Here is a 15750-nt window from a genome sequence, read left to right on the forward strand (position 1 = left end):
GGAGGAGCCCCTGGCTCCTTTCTTTTACCAGTTCCACCTATGTGAAGATAAGTCAGAGGTCCTGCTCAATCATGGCTGTTCGCTTGGAAGCATGGAGGAAATGTTTCCTCTGTGTTGACCCTCCTCTTTGTAGACTGGACACTGGTTGAAGTCCATCTTGTAGGGTCTCCATGGTCTCTTTGATCAAGACGACAGGTGACCCACCACAATTACAGGAAATTTTGATAGATGCTCATAGTCCCCTGGAACTAGTTGACCTAGGAGGGCAAGGAGCAAAAACTGTCCTTTATGTCCCTCTGACCAAATTAGTATAGGCTCAGAGTATGTCTGTTAAACATCCAAGAAGGTTAGTTCCGCCAGTCTGGTACTTTTAATTACTGTGTGCCATGTAGATAAATCTTGAACAAAGACCAATAAACCCTTACAAATATCCACCTGGGGACCAGAGTATTTGGTAGATGCCCTTACAGTCTGCTGCTACCCTTAGGTACCATCTCATCTTGCTGCAAAGCTGGAGGATCTGCTTAGCCAGGAGCGATCACTCATCATGCTGAACACCAATGAGAAAAGAGAGGTGGAGGACTATGGAACAGGTATGCAAGCACCTTCCTCTGGGTGTCCCTATGTGGCTCTAATTTGAGAGGTCTTCCAACTGCCTTCTGCCTCAGGGCCTGTCCCCAGCGGCCTCCTAGAAGTTGTTAACAGGAGATGCCCCTACCGATAACTATCAAACTCCCAGATGATTTATGACACTCATTTTCATCTTCTCAGCAAAAATGCAGCTTTCAAGAGGAAGAACTTTGCGCACAAAGCCTCCCAACACTAATACTTCCATTCGCTATGAGAAGCTGGCTAGAAGCCGGCAGAGGTATTACTGACTTGGGACTTTCCAGCCTGGAATCCATTCAGAGGTGTGTAATGCAGAGATTCTATGTCATGGTCTCCATGTGCAGATAGATATTGTGGTTGAAAGAAATCTGGGTCCTAAGTGCTTGGGATGCAATTCAACCTGCATGACTTCGATTCCCTAGTGATTGTAACTACAGAACAATTCTTGTTAAATTTATCTTTGTTGCTTCGATTCCTATGTCACCTAGCAGGGAGCTGGTGAGGGTTTGTGAGGGTAAAGCTGAGTCTTCATGTACCATACATAAATCATGGGTTTTAGGCATAAAAACGAATCTTGGTCCTGGCATACATCAATGTAGTTGAGAAACAACAAAGAGCACAGAGAACACTGGGCCTCCTGTGGAAAAGTCCCAGCTCACCGTCTGTCACTCTAAAATGAGATCCTCTGAAGTTTCTCTTCCATCTCCAATTCTATGAATTCACACACATGACTGTTCTCCAAGCTGTTTTCATCCCATGGACCCAGCTGGGTTCCATTCTAGGTGCTATGGATGCCGAACTGAACAAAGGAGCCAAAATTCTCTGCTCATCTGGAAGCATGGAAGGTCTTGAGAACCTTGTGGGCCCTTCTTTCCCTCCTCCTTCACCATCTGTCCTCCAAACTGCATACCCTGGTCCTCTGGCTCTCCAAATTGATATATGCCTGTGTGCTAGATCTTTGTTCAGAAAGGGAAGCCTCTTAGGGTTTAGGAAACTGAACTTCTTTTCACTACTCAGTCTCTCAAGAGATGACACAGTTCCTATTACATACAAAAGCCTCCTGGAGAGATGAGCCACGCCCTCCGTCTCCTGAGGGAAAGACTGAGTGAAATGCTGAAGGAATGCTACTTGCTACTTCCCCACTAGCAAAGCAAGTTTGCTCTTCCCTCAAGACCCTTTTAATCCATTTGGTGAAAAGCTGATCTCATGTACTTCCTTTTAATGCTGGAAAAGAGATACCACAAACAGCATGTGTGATATGGAGTCCCTTAAAGTGAAACCCTAGTGCCATGGACATTCACAACCATACATGGTGACCCTATGGAAAAGTCACACCGTCCTAGCAGAAGAGCCCTAAAGGGGGGGGGTCAGGTAGTTGTAGAGTCAGACTAACCATCTATAGGATATTGAAATTATGAACAACCTAAGCTCATCGTGCCTAAAGATTAGATATGTGTGTGTGCATGATGCTATACATGCAGAGGGAGGCAGTGCACACCAGTGTGCATACATGTGGAGGCCAGAGAGACATCTGGTATCCTGCTCTACCACTCTGCACCTTGTTCCCTGGAGACAGAGCCTCTCCATGAATCTAGAGTTTACCATATTTTTCAGGTATACTGATTAAGCGCTAATCATCTTCCTGTATCCAACCCCCCACTCTCCGACACAGGGGTTATAGGCATGCATGACCATGTTGGCTTTTTGACATGAGTACTGGGGAACTAAACTCAGGTCCGCATGCTTATGCGTCAAACTCTTATCCGTGATCCATATTCTCAGCACCAATTAGTTGTTTTTGGTAAAATAAGTGCCACTGGTTTCAGTGAGTAAGGGGTAGGCCCACCCCTACAACCTTCCTGCCAAAACCAAGTTTGAGTCTAAACACATCCCACTGGAAGAAGCACAGTTTGCTCTGTTTGTGTTACAAAGCTGATGAAATTCCAGCCCTGGCATTTCTCCACTGCACTGCTAGAGCTCGGATGAAGGTTGGCATCAGCAGATGTGTCACTAGTCTACAGCCAAGCGTGGGCCGTGTAGAGACTGCAATGGGTAAATGGAACCTTTGACCCAATGATAGGGTGCAGGGGTACTTAAGGCCATGCCTTGGGTCCAGTCCATAACAGGCTACCAGTTTCACTCGAAAATAGCTCCTGTCCCTACTAAAGGTTAACCCACCCACCCATACTAACTCACCAGTCAGTGCCACTTTGAACACACACCCACTAATGAGTAGGCACTCATTTTATTCCAGAACTCTCTCTAGCATTCCTCATGTCTATCCCTAGAGACTACTATGCAGATAAGGGCTCTCTGACTCCAGGCTCAGTAACCCCAAGATACAATCCAAATGAGAGATCCACATCCCTGGGGTACTACAGGCCCACATTAACGAACATTCCTTGGTCTAACAGCCTCACCTTGAGAAAAATCACCTGAATTACCTGTATCCTCTTTTAATTCACCTCAGTAAGCAAATGTTACAGTATCCAGTGTTGAGGGAGCTAGATACACATCATGCTTTAAATAGTTCAGAAATCTAGACCTCAATAGCCAAATAAGTATTTATGTGTTTCTTTTGGTACAGCGATTCTTGCCTGTGTGTGCACTTGTGGATGCCAGAAAGACATTGGGACGTCTTCTCTATTGCTCTATTGTAATTTTTTTCTGGAAGTCTCTCTCACTGAACCTTTTACTTGCCAACTGGCTGAATTGGCCAGCCACTGAACTCTGGGATCCACCTGTCTCTGTTCCCCAGCACAGATTTTATGGGCGCAGACCTTCACACATGGTTTATTTTTGTACATGGATGCTAGAGATCCAGACTCGGGTCCTCATGCTTGCATAGCAAGCAATTTATCCACTGAGCCATGCGCCCAAACCCAAGATAAGCATAATATTTTATTGTTAATCCAGTAGAGGAGGCTGTGTGGAGCTGTGATGGTTTGAATGAAAATGTCCCCCATAGACTCCAAGTATTTGGATATTTTGTCAACAGATGATGGTGCTGTTTGGGGAGGGTTTAGAAGGTGTGGCTATCCTGGAGGAAGCACATCACTGGGGGTGGGCTTAGAGAATTCTTAAGAATTGCTGGATCTCGAGTTGCTCTCTTGCTCCCTGTGCCTGTGTGATGTGAGAGCTTAGTTTCTGTTCCAGACACCTCTGCCGCCATACCTCCCTGCCAAGATGGGCTGTAATTCCCCTGGAACCGTAAGCTCAAATAAACTCTTCCTTCTATAAATTGCTTGGGTCAGTGTTTCTATCACAGCAACAGAAAAGTGACTAATACAGGAGCATTATCTTAAAGTAGAATACCAGCTCAGCAAGGGAAGAAACTTAGGATCAGTAGTAATCTAAAATACCAGATGAAATGGAACATGACTGAATTAGTTCCTTTGATAAAACACTGGGGGAAGGTATTTAGTTTACACTACCAGGTCATAACCCATCCTTGAGAAAAGTCAGGGGAGGAACTCAAGCAGAAACCATGAAGGAATGCTGACTCACTCTTTTGCTTACTCATTGGCACACAGCTAAATTTCTCAAACAGTCCAAGCCCATCTGCCTAGGGATAGTGCCACCCACAGTGGGCTGTGCCCTCTGACATCAAACATCAATCAGAATCACCTCTCATAGACTTAGCTACAGGTCAATTTGATCAGAGCAATGTTTCAGTTGAAACTCCTTCAAATGACACCAGGCTTTGTCAACTTGACAGAAGAAGCTACTAGAACAATGGCCACACATACTTACATTACATCCTCACCGTACATGTGCCACAATGAACAGAAGACCAGCTTCTACCCTCCAAATAGGTTTTATATAACAAAATAAGTAACTGTAAAAGTACACGAAAAAAGTCTTAAAACACTATACCAATTGAACCATTATTACTAACAGAAGTTGATGCCGACTCACGCAGACAATATCAGATGTCACCTTCAGGGATTCAAGCACTTGAGAATGAAGGAGATTGAAGAGGGAAGCCGGAGTGTTGGCAAGCTGCATTTGCAGCACTTTTCTGGGGGGAAAAAGCAAGTTAGACAAGACTACATTTTAAAAAAGAAAACCTAGAGTTTCCATTTGGTAGCTGAGATGCCAAGGAAGGGCCCAATGAACAAAAGTCCAGACACACTCCCCAGAGCACACCGTGAGCACTCTGGATGTGGATACTAGCTATCCAAGCCAAGCCTCAGGGACACAAGTCCCCCATTTAACTGCAAATCATTTTAGAGAGAAATGCAATGTTTGCAGATGAACAAGAACCATTTGATCTACCACAGTGTGGGGTATATGTTCCTAAAGATTACCGCACCACGGAAAGGGGCACACTTGAATTCTTCACCAATGGCACACTAAACACGGAGGAGCTATATAAAAACAGTGGCACATCTTTTAAAAAGTATGTGTATGTGTGTGTGTGGTTGGGGTATGTACACATGAGTTCAGGTGCCCACAGAGGCTGGAAGAGGGCACATAATGCCCTGGGGGTAGAGTTATAGGTTGTTGTGTGCAGCCTGATGTATGCTAGGAACTAAAATCGGGTCCTCTGCAAGAGCAGCTCATGCTCCTAACCACTGAGCCATCTCTCCAGCTCCTGGAAACACGTGTTTACACAAGCTAAATGGGTGAGAAATAATACGATATAGCTTAATTAACTTGGAAAAAGGTGGATTGGGAGAAGTGGTTTAAGGGGGGTTAGAATTTGTGAATCATTGTGCTATGATGAAGAGTTATATAAACTCAGAAGTTGTAACCCTAGATGTGGTGGTGGTTTGGCTCACAACACACTTTGTGAATTGAGCTAGCGGTTGGATATTTGGGGTGCGTGCGTGTGTATGTCTGTTGTGTATGTTTGCATGTTTCTGGTCACAGGGTGGAATCTCCTATATCCACCTAGAACTCCTCCGGGATAAAATGGAGCATACCCAGATTTGAACCTTGTGTTGTGCTCAGAATGTTCTTAAATACACCAGTCACACTGGGACAAATTTAAATTTACACAATAAGTACTAGAACTAACTATATAAAGATTCCAGTGGGGCTACACAGAGAACCCAGTCAATAACAGGTGTTACTTCTTGAGACCTTACTGTGGTCTGATGCAAATTATAGTTATGTTCTGCCAACTTATGGGAAGGATAGTATTTATGAGTAGGGACATTTGGGGATTAGAATTGAACATATTTATCCCAAAACCATGCACTCTGTGGGTGGAGAAGGCAATATTTATATGGAGTTTCAAGGAACACACAGTCCACACTCATTGGCATTGTGTCTATGGCCTTCCCTAAGAGAGCACTGCATATAAGAGGTTAGCCAGCCACTCACTGAGGCAGTGACTACACTGATCTCTTTTTAATTCCTTAGCATGCCAACTGTGATAAAACTGTGTTTTACCCACCATTCTAACTGCAGAAAGACATAAAATACCTTACAAGTGGAGCAGAAGACATATGCGCCCAAGAAGGGAGATCATCGAGCTTGAGAATTAAGCCTAGGGATTACACATGGCCCCTGGGAGAGGTGGTTTATCTCAGCAGATAGCCAAGCCAAAATCTCCCAAAGAAACCAGTATCCTGGACTGGGGACATGAGTCAGTGGATAAAGCACTGTCCTTTCAAGCATGATGACCTAAGTTCAGAACCCATGTAAAAATAGGGCAGGGTAGGAGGGGTGGCTTTTTGTAATCCTGGTACACAGAAGGCAGAGACAGGGCATTGCTTGGCAAGCTGACTAGATAGACTCGTCAAGATTGGAGCACTAAGGGTTCCATGAAAGACCCTACCTTAATAAACAAGTGGACAGAGACTGAGGAAATGTCAATTTCAGGACTCCACGCTCACCTGCACACATGAACACATCTAACCCACACATGGGTGTCCCCACCCCACTCCCCAAAAAGAAAGAAAGGATGGATATAAGAATATAAAACACAAGACTGGGGTGATGACTCAGTGGTTAATTAGCACTGACTGATCTTACAGAGGACTCGGGTTTGTTTCCCAGCACCCACATGGTGGCTAACAACTGTCTGTAACTCCAGTTCCAGGGGAATATAATGCCTTCTGACCTCTGTGGGAATTACACAACATGAGTGTACTTACACATATTCAGGCAATACACTCACATACATAAGATAAAAATAAAATATTAAAAATATATTTTAAAAATTTTTTAAAGAAAATAAGACACTGGCCCCAGCAAAGAATATCACCGAACCCCAGGAGAAACGAAGGCCACACAGGATCCATCACCAACAGCGATGCTATTGGGTAGCAAGAAGTAACTGCAGACAGGACTGTACAGATAGAAACAGTTGGGTTCAACCAGGATTTATAAACTAGCGCTCCACTAGCATACTTTATAATTCATATTAGTTACTTTTCTATTACTGTGACAAAAATATCTATCAAAGGAAACTTGAGGAAGGACTGGTTTATTCTGGCTCAGCATTTCAGGGGCTCGAGCTCATCATGGTGGGGAAGCCACAGCAGCAGGAGGGAGCTGGTCACATAGCAACCATAACCAGGAAGCAGAGATGAACACTGCTGTCCACTGGTTTCCCATCATGTTAAATTCATGGAATGGTGCCACTCAGGTCCGGAGACAGTCTTCCCATCTCACTCAGGCCTCCCTGAACACTCTCACAGACACACCCACAGGTTTGTTTCCTAGATGATTTTAAGGCAGTCAAGCTAATAATGAAGATTAACCATCACATGATCCCAGTACAGATCCTGTGCATCAGGATATTTAGTTGAGAATCGCATGATAAAATATCAATCGAACTTTGGTAAGTAAAATTGTTGCTAATCAAAAAAGTCACTATATTAAACATCTTACAAAAATTTCAGTGCATAGGCATAGATTGATAGGTATATTTGGAAAGCTACCTTGGTTTGTATCTGAATATATCTCCTTATATATGTGTCACCTTGGAAGAATTATTTAACTCTCCCAAGCCTAGTTGCTTCATCTGTAAAACTGTAACAACATGATCTTTTGCAGAGTTACTACAGAGATTAAAACTCTTAAAACGTATGCTTAATGGATTACTGTAGGCTGGATGTTGAGTTGCGTAAAATCCATTCATGGAGCCTTAATCCTTAGAGCTATGCTGCTAGGTGGTGGGGCCATTGGGACATGAAGGAGAAGTCTTCATGTATGGAATCGGAGAATCCACAGAGATACTTCACATCTTCCATTACTTGAGAACAGCATGAATGTTTTAATTTTTGTGTGCTTCATATAGAACATCTCAATCCATCTTAATCATCTTTATACCCCTGTGCCCACTGGCACCCTAAATCGTATTGTGTGAAGTGAGTGTCTCCAGATGTCCTTCAGTGCAAGTTTATCAACTGATATCCAGTCAGCTAATCTAGAGTCCCTTGCTTTAGGAAGAGCAGCTCTTCCTCAACCAACAGTGATCAGTTGCCAGTATTTCTTTAGCTAACACTGGGGTCTGCTGTCCATTTCCCCTGCTCTACACTGGGTTTTTGTCTACTTGAGTTTGCATGGTCTTGGGCATGCTGACACCACTGCTGTAGGTTCGTATAAGCAAGGTCCCAGGAGCTGATAGGACTCTATTTGTATATGGTCGTGCTCTTCCTCCCTGACTCTTACAATCTTCCACTGCCTCTTCCACAATGGTTCCTGAGCCCTGGGTGGGTAAAGTTTCATATAGGAGTCCTGTCCAAGGACCAGCATTCTGCAGACTCTCAGTCTCTACACTTTGGCCATTTGTGACTTTCTGTGTCCCTGGCCCTCTGTTGTACGAGAGGTTCATTAATGAGAATTGAGATATTCATTAGTGTCCTCTTTACCCCTTGTTCTATGTTCCGTGAGCCTTATGTATAGAGGTTGCACTGTAGATGTGCCACTTAGGCCAGGCAATTCATACACAATGTCTGTGTGTGACCAGTTGTGGTGCTCTGTACTAGTCTCCATCTGGTGCCAAAGAAACTTCTTTGATGAGTGGTGACTGGGCTATTTATTTATAAATATAAGGATACATATTTTGCACATAGTAAGAAATTAAATTAGTCTAGGGTGTGACAGATTTGGGGGTTTTCTCTAAGATCTGTGACCTCTCCACAGTACCACACATGAGTTTCCTCCCATTGAATGGACTTTTAGTCCAACGTAGACTGCTATTTATGAGGAAGCAGGCCCTCACCAAACACGAAGCCTGCTGAGCCTTGATCTTGGACTTCCTAGCCTCCAGAATGGTAAGGAACATATTTCTGTTGCTTATACACCACCCTGTTGACAGTACCTTAACAGTCTGAATAGATGTTAGGACACAGATGACATATACCCCACCTGTGTTCATCACTGTCACCTATATCACTTCATCAGTCAAGGACAGGCAGAAAAGGGGAGGGACCTCAGCATCTCTCACAGTGTTGATATCAGAACTTCCCACACAATTGGAAGTTGGACAAAGTCTCTCTGTAGAGAGGACAGAAGGAGAAATATGACTGGTGTGAAAACTGTTACTAGAATGCAATCCAATCCTCCTGAGACTCTGACTGGACATCCACATTGAAAAAATCAAGTGCTACCAAAGCAAAGAGGGCCAATTCCAAAATTCCTCAAAGAACCAAGGGAATCTGAGAATATAAGTTAGCTGAAGTTCTGAGAGAAACGTAAGCAGCAATTATGGCCTGTTCCATCATATCTTGTCCCTATACTATTAGGAGGCTGAGGGAGTATTGTTTGCCATGAAGTAAAACCAGTATTACTCATGGTGACCAAGGCAAGGCTTCTCAATTGCACTTTTTTTTCTTAATGTGAAAGGGTACAGAGATCCAAACTCAGTATTTCCAGGGTAGGAAACAGATTTCTCAGTGCTTATATTGTTGTAAATCAGATGTTAAATCCAGAAGAATAAACCTAGCCCAAGAAAAATCTTCCCCTCTGTGAAGGACAGTGTCCTCTGCCTGACCCGCTGCTCATGGTACATTCCATTAAGCACTGGGGATGAGACCCAACCATCTGAGGTCAGATAAACCATCTGTCCCCTGGGACAATCATTTCTTACCCTTCCCCAGCTGGAGTGATTGGCTTGGTGGGGCTGGGCACAAGTTCCAATCAAAGTCAGCAAGGAACTGAAAACTTGGTCACCATCATTATAACAGAGACCAGAAATCATTCCCCATGCCACCAGAAGTAGAAAAGATGTAAATTGTTTGACCCACCATTTTGCCACCAAAAGAGGCCATCCTTTCTAGGTGACCTCTGTCAGAAGACAGCAGACAAGGTGAAGGAAGGCCAAAAAGTACAACCTGGTACCATCTTTAGAGCATGTAGCACTGCCTGTGCCTGAAGCCGTGTATGCTCATGGAATACATTACGTGTATTATTAAATGTGCTTCTTCCTTATCCACAAGCCTTGAGCAGGCAACCTCCACTGGAAAGTCCCTCTCTGGAGCGTCTCCATCATTTTTCCCCAACTTTCTCGATTCCAAACATCCTTTAAGACACAGGTTAAGTGTCAGCTAATTCTCCACTGATCTCTGTGGCCCCTGATCATTGCTCCCTTCCCGGCTGCCAGGCTTGACTGTCAAAATCAACATCTTACATGAGGACATGACAGAAGAAATACTGTGTACTTATACACCTTTTAGCGTCAACTATTTATCATTCGTTGAAATGAAGGGCTCGCAAAGCCCCTCCCGGAGTCTCACCCAGTTCTTAGTAGGTGGTCTTAGAAAGTTCTGAAATGACTAATGAAATTCATAGAAATCAGTTTCTAGACTTACAAGGAATAATGGTTAAGATTTGCTACCACAAAAGTTGAAGAGTTACGAATAACCTGATCCCACTGTAGCATCTACGCTCTGTGCTTTCCAACAAGAACACCCAGCAGGAGTCAATAGTAACAGACAGGTGATAAGTATTGAATGCTTACTGTTAGTCTTTTGCATAGCATTTGATTTCTGACTCAGTACAAATTCATGAGATTATCTTCCTTACTAACCACACTATGAGTAGAGAAAACCAAGTTTCAGAGACCCAGTGTCATTTAGATACAATTTCTAGCAGGCTGTGAGCTTCCCATTCTGGCTTCAAGGTGTTCACCATCAGTACACTTTCGGACTTCACATCCTAACCTCTCCATCAAGGTGTGGTTGCGATTGGATTCCTAGAAGTCATGGTTTATGTATCTCCCTGAATGCTCTTCATGTAAATAACTCACAGTTGCTGAAAAAGGTTAGATAAAGCTATCTTTCAAAACAACTTTGAAAACGACAGTGATTTAAGCTAAGTTTGCTTTTGCATTGCTATTACAGGGCTGCATAATTAAGTACAATAGTGATGCTGATTAATGTGAGTAGCCATTTCACTGATACAATATCCATCGCTTTCATAGCCCTGCACAGAAAATATACTGAAGCTGTGGATCAGATTATAAGGACCAGAAGCCTCTTTGAAAACCACAACCCAGAGCTCTGTGCACGCAGTCACTCCTTCCTTCCTCTCCAGCGCACACATCCTGCTCCATGTACTTCTCCAGTCCCGCCAGGCTTTGCTCACCTGGAGCCTGCAGTTCCAGAAGCTGCAGCGGTCATATCACAAGAACGGCGTCAACCTCAAACTGTGCCCATTTTTCAAGAAGGATCCAGAGAACTTCAGCCACTTCAGCTTGAACCTCAACACTCACCGTGAGGATATTCTGGTGGATTACCCTAAGAACCTTGTGACAAAAGAAGTGATGCAGCTACTGATGAACCTGGCCAAGTCCAGGGGCATGGTTCAATGGCGAGAAGGTCAACTACACAGAGGATCAATTGGGCAGTGCTGCACGTGGCCCTTTAAGACAGGTCAAACATACCCATTGTGGTGGATGGCAAAGATGTGATACCAAAGATCGACAGGGCTCTGGACAAGATGAAATCTTCCTGCCAGTATGTCTGATATGGCAAATGGAAGGGTTACATGGCCAAATCTGCCACAGACATCATCAACATCAACATCAGAGTCTCTGACCTGGGACTCCTCGTACTCCACGGGGGGTGTGGCATGTCGCCCTCCCCATGCCCCCTCTGGTTTGTTCCTAACATTGATGGGATCCACATTGCTAAAACCTTGACCAGACTGAACCCAGAGTCCTCCCTCTTTATCATTGCCTCTAAGACCTTAACCACACAGGAGACCATCACCAACTCAGAGACAGCAAAGGAGTGGTTTCTCATTACAGTCAAAGATCCATCATCTACAGTCTCAAAGTACTTTGTAAGTCTGTCTACCAACACAACCAAAGTGAAAGTGTTTGCAATTGGTCCTCAAAACATGTTTGAGCTCTGCGATTGGGTAGGTAGATGTTTTTCTCTGTGGTCAGCCATCAGACTTTCTATCACCCTAAATGTGGCTTTTCACTATTTGGAGTAGCTGCTCTCAGAAGCTTGCTGGATGGACCAGCACTTCCACAAGACTTCCCTGTTGAAGAACACATGTCCTAGAGTGCTTCTCCATTGCTGTGATAAAAACATTGACTAAAACCAACTTGGGGAGGAAAGGGTTTATTTTATATTACATCCCCTGGATCACAGGTCATCACTGAGGGAAGACAAGGTAGGAACTCTGGGCAGGAACCTGAGTACAGACCATAGAGGAACACTGGTTACTGGCTTACTCCCCTGGCTCATGCTCACCCTACTTTCTTAAACACAGGATCACATGCCCAGGGGTGGCAATACCCACAATGGGCTGAGCCCTCCGACATTACACATCAATCAAGACAATGTGCCATAGACATGGCCACAGGCCAACCCAATGGAGACAACTCCTCAACTGAGGTTTCCTCTACCTAGGTGTGTCAAGTTGACACCTGAAGCTATCCAGCACAGCATCCCTGTCCTGCTGGCTCTAATGGGAATCTGGAATATCAACTACTTTGGGTGTGACCCTCATGCCTCGTTGCCCTATGACCAGTACCTACCTGCACCACACCGTTTGGCTGCCTACCTCCAGCAGGGTGACATGGAGTCCAATAGGAAATACATCCCCGAGTCTGGCATTCATGTGGACCACCAGACCAGCCAGATTGTGTGAGGGGAGCCAGGGACCAGTGGCCAGCATGCATTCTACCAGCTCATCCACCAAGGTATCAAGATGATACCCTGTGACTTCCTCAGCCCTGTCAGATTGAGCACCCCATACAAAAAGGTTTGTATCACAAGATCCTCCTGGCCAATGCCTTAGCCCAGATTGAGGCTCTGATTAAGGGGAAATCATCTGCAGAGGCCCAAAAGGCACTCCAGGCTGCAGAAAAGAGGCAAGAGGATCTTGAGAAACTTGCCACACAAGGTCTTTGCAAGAAATCACCCGACCTACTCTATTATGTTCTCCAAACTCCCACCATTCGTGCTTGGAGCCTTAACTGCCCTCTATGAGCATAAGGTCTTCATTTAGGGCATCATCTGGGACATCAATAGCTTTGACCAGTGAGGGATAGAGCTGGAGAAGTAGCTGGCTAAGAACGTTGAGCCTGAACTTGATGGCATCTCAGCAGTGACATCCGGAAGGAAGGAGGAAGGAAGGAAGGAAGGAAGGAAGGAGGGAGGGAGGGGGGAGGGAGGGAGGGACAACGCAACACCCAACAGATAGTTGCCTGATATGATCAGTTTGAATGTTCCCTGTAAAGATATGCCCAGAAATTGTGGGGACTAAAGCCATCAGCTGAGGGAGGAGATGGGATTGTGACTGGTGATTGATAAGCATCAATGAGGGCATCTTGGACCCCTCAGACATACTGGCTTCCTTAGGGTTACACAGACCCTCTGGTCCTTTAGCTCTAAGCCTGGAGTTTGAACTCAGAATTCTACATCTCCAAGCACATGCCACAGGGATTACACACATGCAAATACTCAGCTTGAAAAACTCTGGAGACAACTGCTTGGCAGGACCTATTTTTTATTTTATTTTCACCATTCCAAAGAAAGTACTGATGGTTTCTTCCATCATGCCAGTGTTACCCTGGGGTGAGTAATAATAATGGATTTTAAGTGTGCTGTGTGCATGAGAGGGTTTAAAGAAGAGGGGATACCGTAGTAAAGATGATTCTAGAAGCTACAAAAATATCTGATAAAGACTGGCTTCTAGATCCAAGCTGAAGATTTCACCCAGAGTTTGGCCAAAGATAAACCAACTGTCCAACAACAATTATAACTGTGCTTTATTTCTGCCATGCATACTTGCTTCTGATCCTAACTCCTGTGACACATATGCCTCACTTGGATAGAAATGCTTCCTATGCTCATCACAGAGCAGAGTGGAATGGCTCCTGCTAGCTTTTGCCTACAAGTGTGTTCTGCGCCTCGTCCTTGGTCTTCCACCTTCCACGTACACACTTGTCTGTCCATCTGCTCGGCAGAGTTCTTCGAATACGAGTGTGGGTCACCTCTGCAACTGCACAGGGCCAAGCAGATGACCACTTGAAAGAAGTAATAGAATAGGGCCATGACCTCGGTGATCAGCATCAGAGCCACCTTACCAATCTCAGATTCAGCTCTGATGCCAGTGTTCTATCGAAGCCACGGCATCCTTGGACCATCCACAATTTGCACAGATAACTCCACACAGTGACCCTATAAACACCCCCATGCATCTGTCTCCCTGATGTGTCTTCATAGATATGAGTTCACAAAACTCATTCCATGGACTTCTGCAAAACCACACCCATGTCATGTTGCAAGAGAAAACAAAAAGCGTGATTATAACAATGTTGCGATTTCTCTAGGCTACAGGGTAAGTTTTGTTGTCTTTCATTTCATGGATTTTCCTGGCAGACTGTGTATCATAACAGTTCAGAAATAAGCTCTTTATTGAATACTTCTAATGACAATGATAATGATGAAATCAACCCGTTAAAAATGTTTAGCATGTCCCCCTACTTTGCCCGGTGGCCCCCCTCCTGATCTTCCTGCCTGAGCCCTCCACACTACACTGACAAGTACACCAATCACCAGTCAACAAAGAAGCTTCTTTTTGCAACAGATGGAGACTGTTACAGAGTTCCACGACTGGTCACACACAGAGAATAAGTGTCTGTGAGATGCCCAGCCCTAAGTGACACATCTACAATGAAACCTCTACACCTAAGGCTCATGGAACATAGTAGAACAGGGGTTAGAGAGAATACTAATACATATCTCAACTCTAACCAGTGAAGCTTCCTCATGCAAGAGAGGGCGATGAATACAGAGGGCTACAACTTGCCAAAGTGTAGAGAATAAGAGACTGCAGGGTATGAGTCCCTGGTTAGAGCTTCCCCACCTAGGGTTCAGGGACCATTGCAGAAGAAGGGTGGAAAGATTCTAAGAACCAGGGGTGGTACATGAGCATAAAGGAACAGGGGCTCCCGGCTTCTGGGAACTTGCTCATATGAACTTAAAGAATTAGTGATAGCAAGCACAAGACCCACACAAATTCAAACCAGGCAAAAATCCAGCATAGAACTGGGAAAGTGGGCAGGAGGCTCCAACCTTAGCTGAGGAACTATTGGAAGCTGACCACTACTGGGTGAGGGGAGTTGATCTTCTTTAAGGGAATGATGCTAGATAGGCTGAACACGCTCCTGTGCATGAACTCACACCAAGGGACACCTAAGTACACAAATTTAACTTGGTAGGCCTTAACATATGTGACAGACTATATGAAATCTGGTGGGCAGGCTATGGGGGAGTGCAGACAGAGGAGGGGCTCTAAATATGATTACGATGTATTATGTGAAATGCCAAAAATATTCATTAAAAAATGTTTATCACTACAGTCAATACAGCACCATGATAAATAACACCATTAACTATAAAAATACTATAAAACCCAGACATTGCGATGCATGTCTGTAATCCTGGGACTGGAAAAAGTAAGCTGGGAAGATCAGGCATTTTATGCCACCATGGGCTACATAGACCCTGTCTAAGAAAAGTAAAATTAGATATTAATATGTGACTTTATATATATATATAAAACTATAATATATTTATATACACTTAGTGCATGTATAGACTATTTTATATAGTCATATTCATTACATTTATATGCAGTATATGAATACAGATGTGTAGTAGTATATGTGTGTGATACACAGGTCCCCAGTCAGAGTAAGGATAATCTCACATAGTACAG

General features: G+C 44.2%; 1 pseudogene; it reads left to right on the top strand.

Annotated features, from left to right (window-relative positions):
- LOC103749044 overlaps positions 1-13143 on the top strand; it is a 22216-nt pseudogene extending 9073 nt beyond the window's left edge.
- The last annotated feature ends 2607 nt before the right edge of the window (positions 13144-15750 follow it).

This window comes from Nannospalax galili, unplaced genomic scaffold (genome assembly GCF_000622305.1).
Source record: "Nannospalax galili isolate Female #2095 unplaced genomic scaffold, S.galili_v1.0 scaffold485, whole genome shotgun sequence".
Taxonomy (NCBI): Eukaryota; Metazoa; Chordata; class Mammalia; order Rodentia; family Spalacidae; genus Nannospalax; species Nannospalax galili.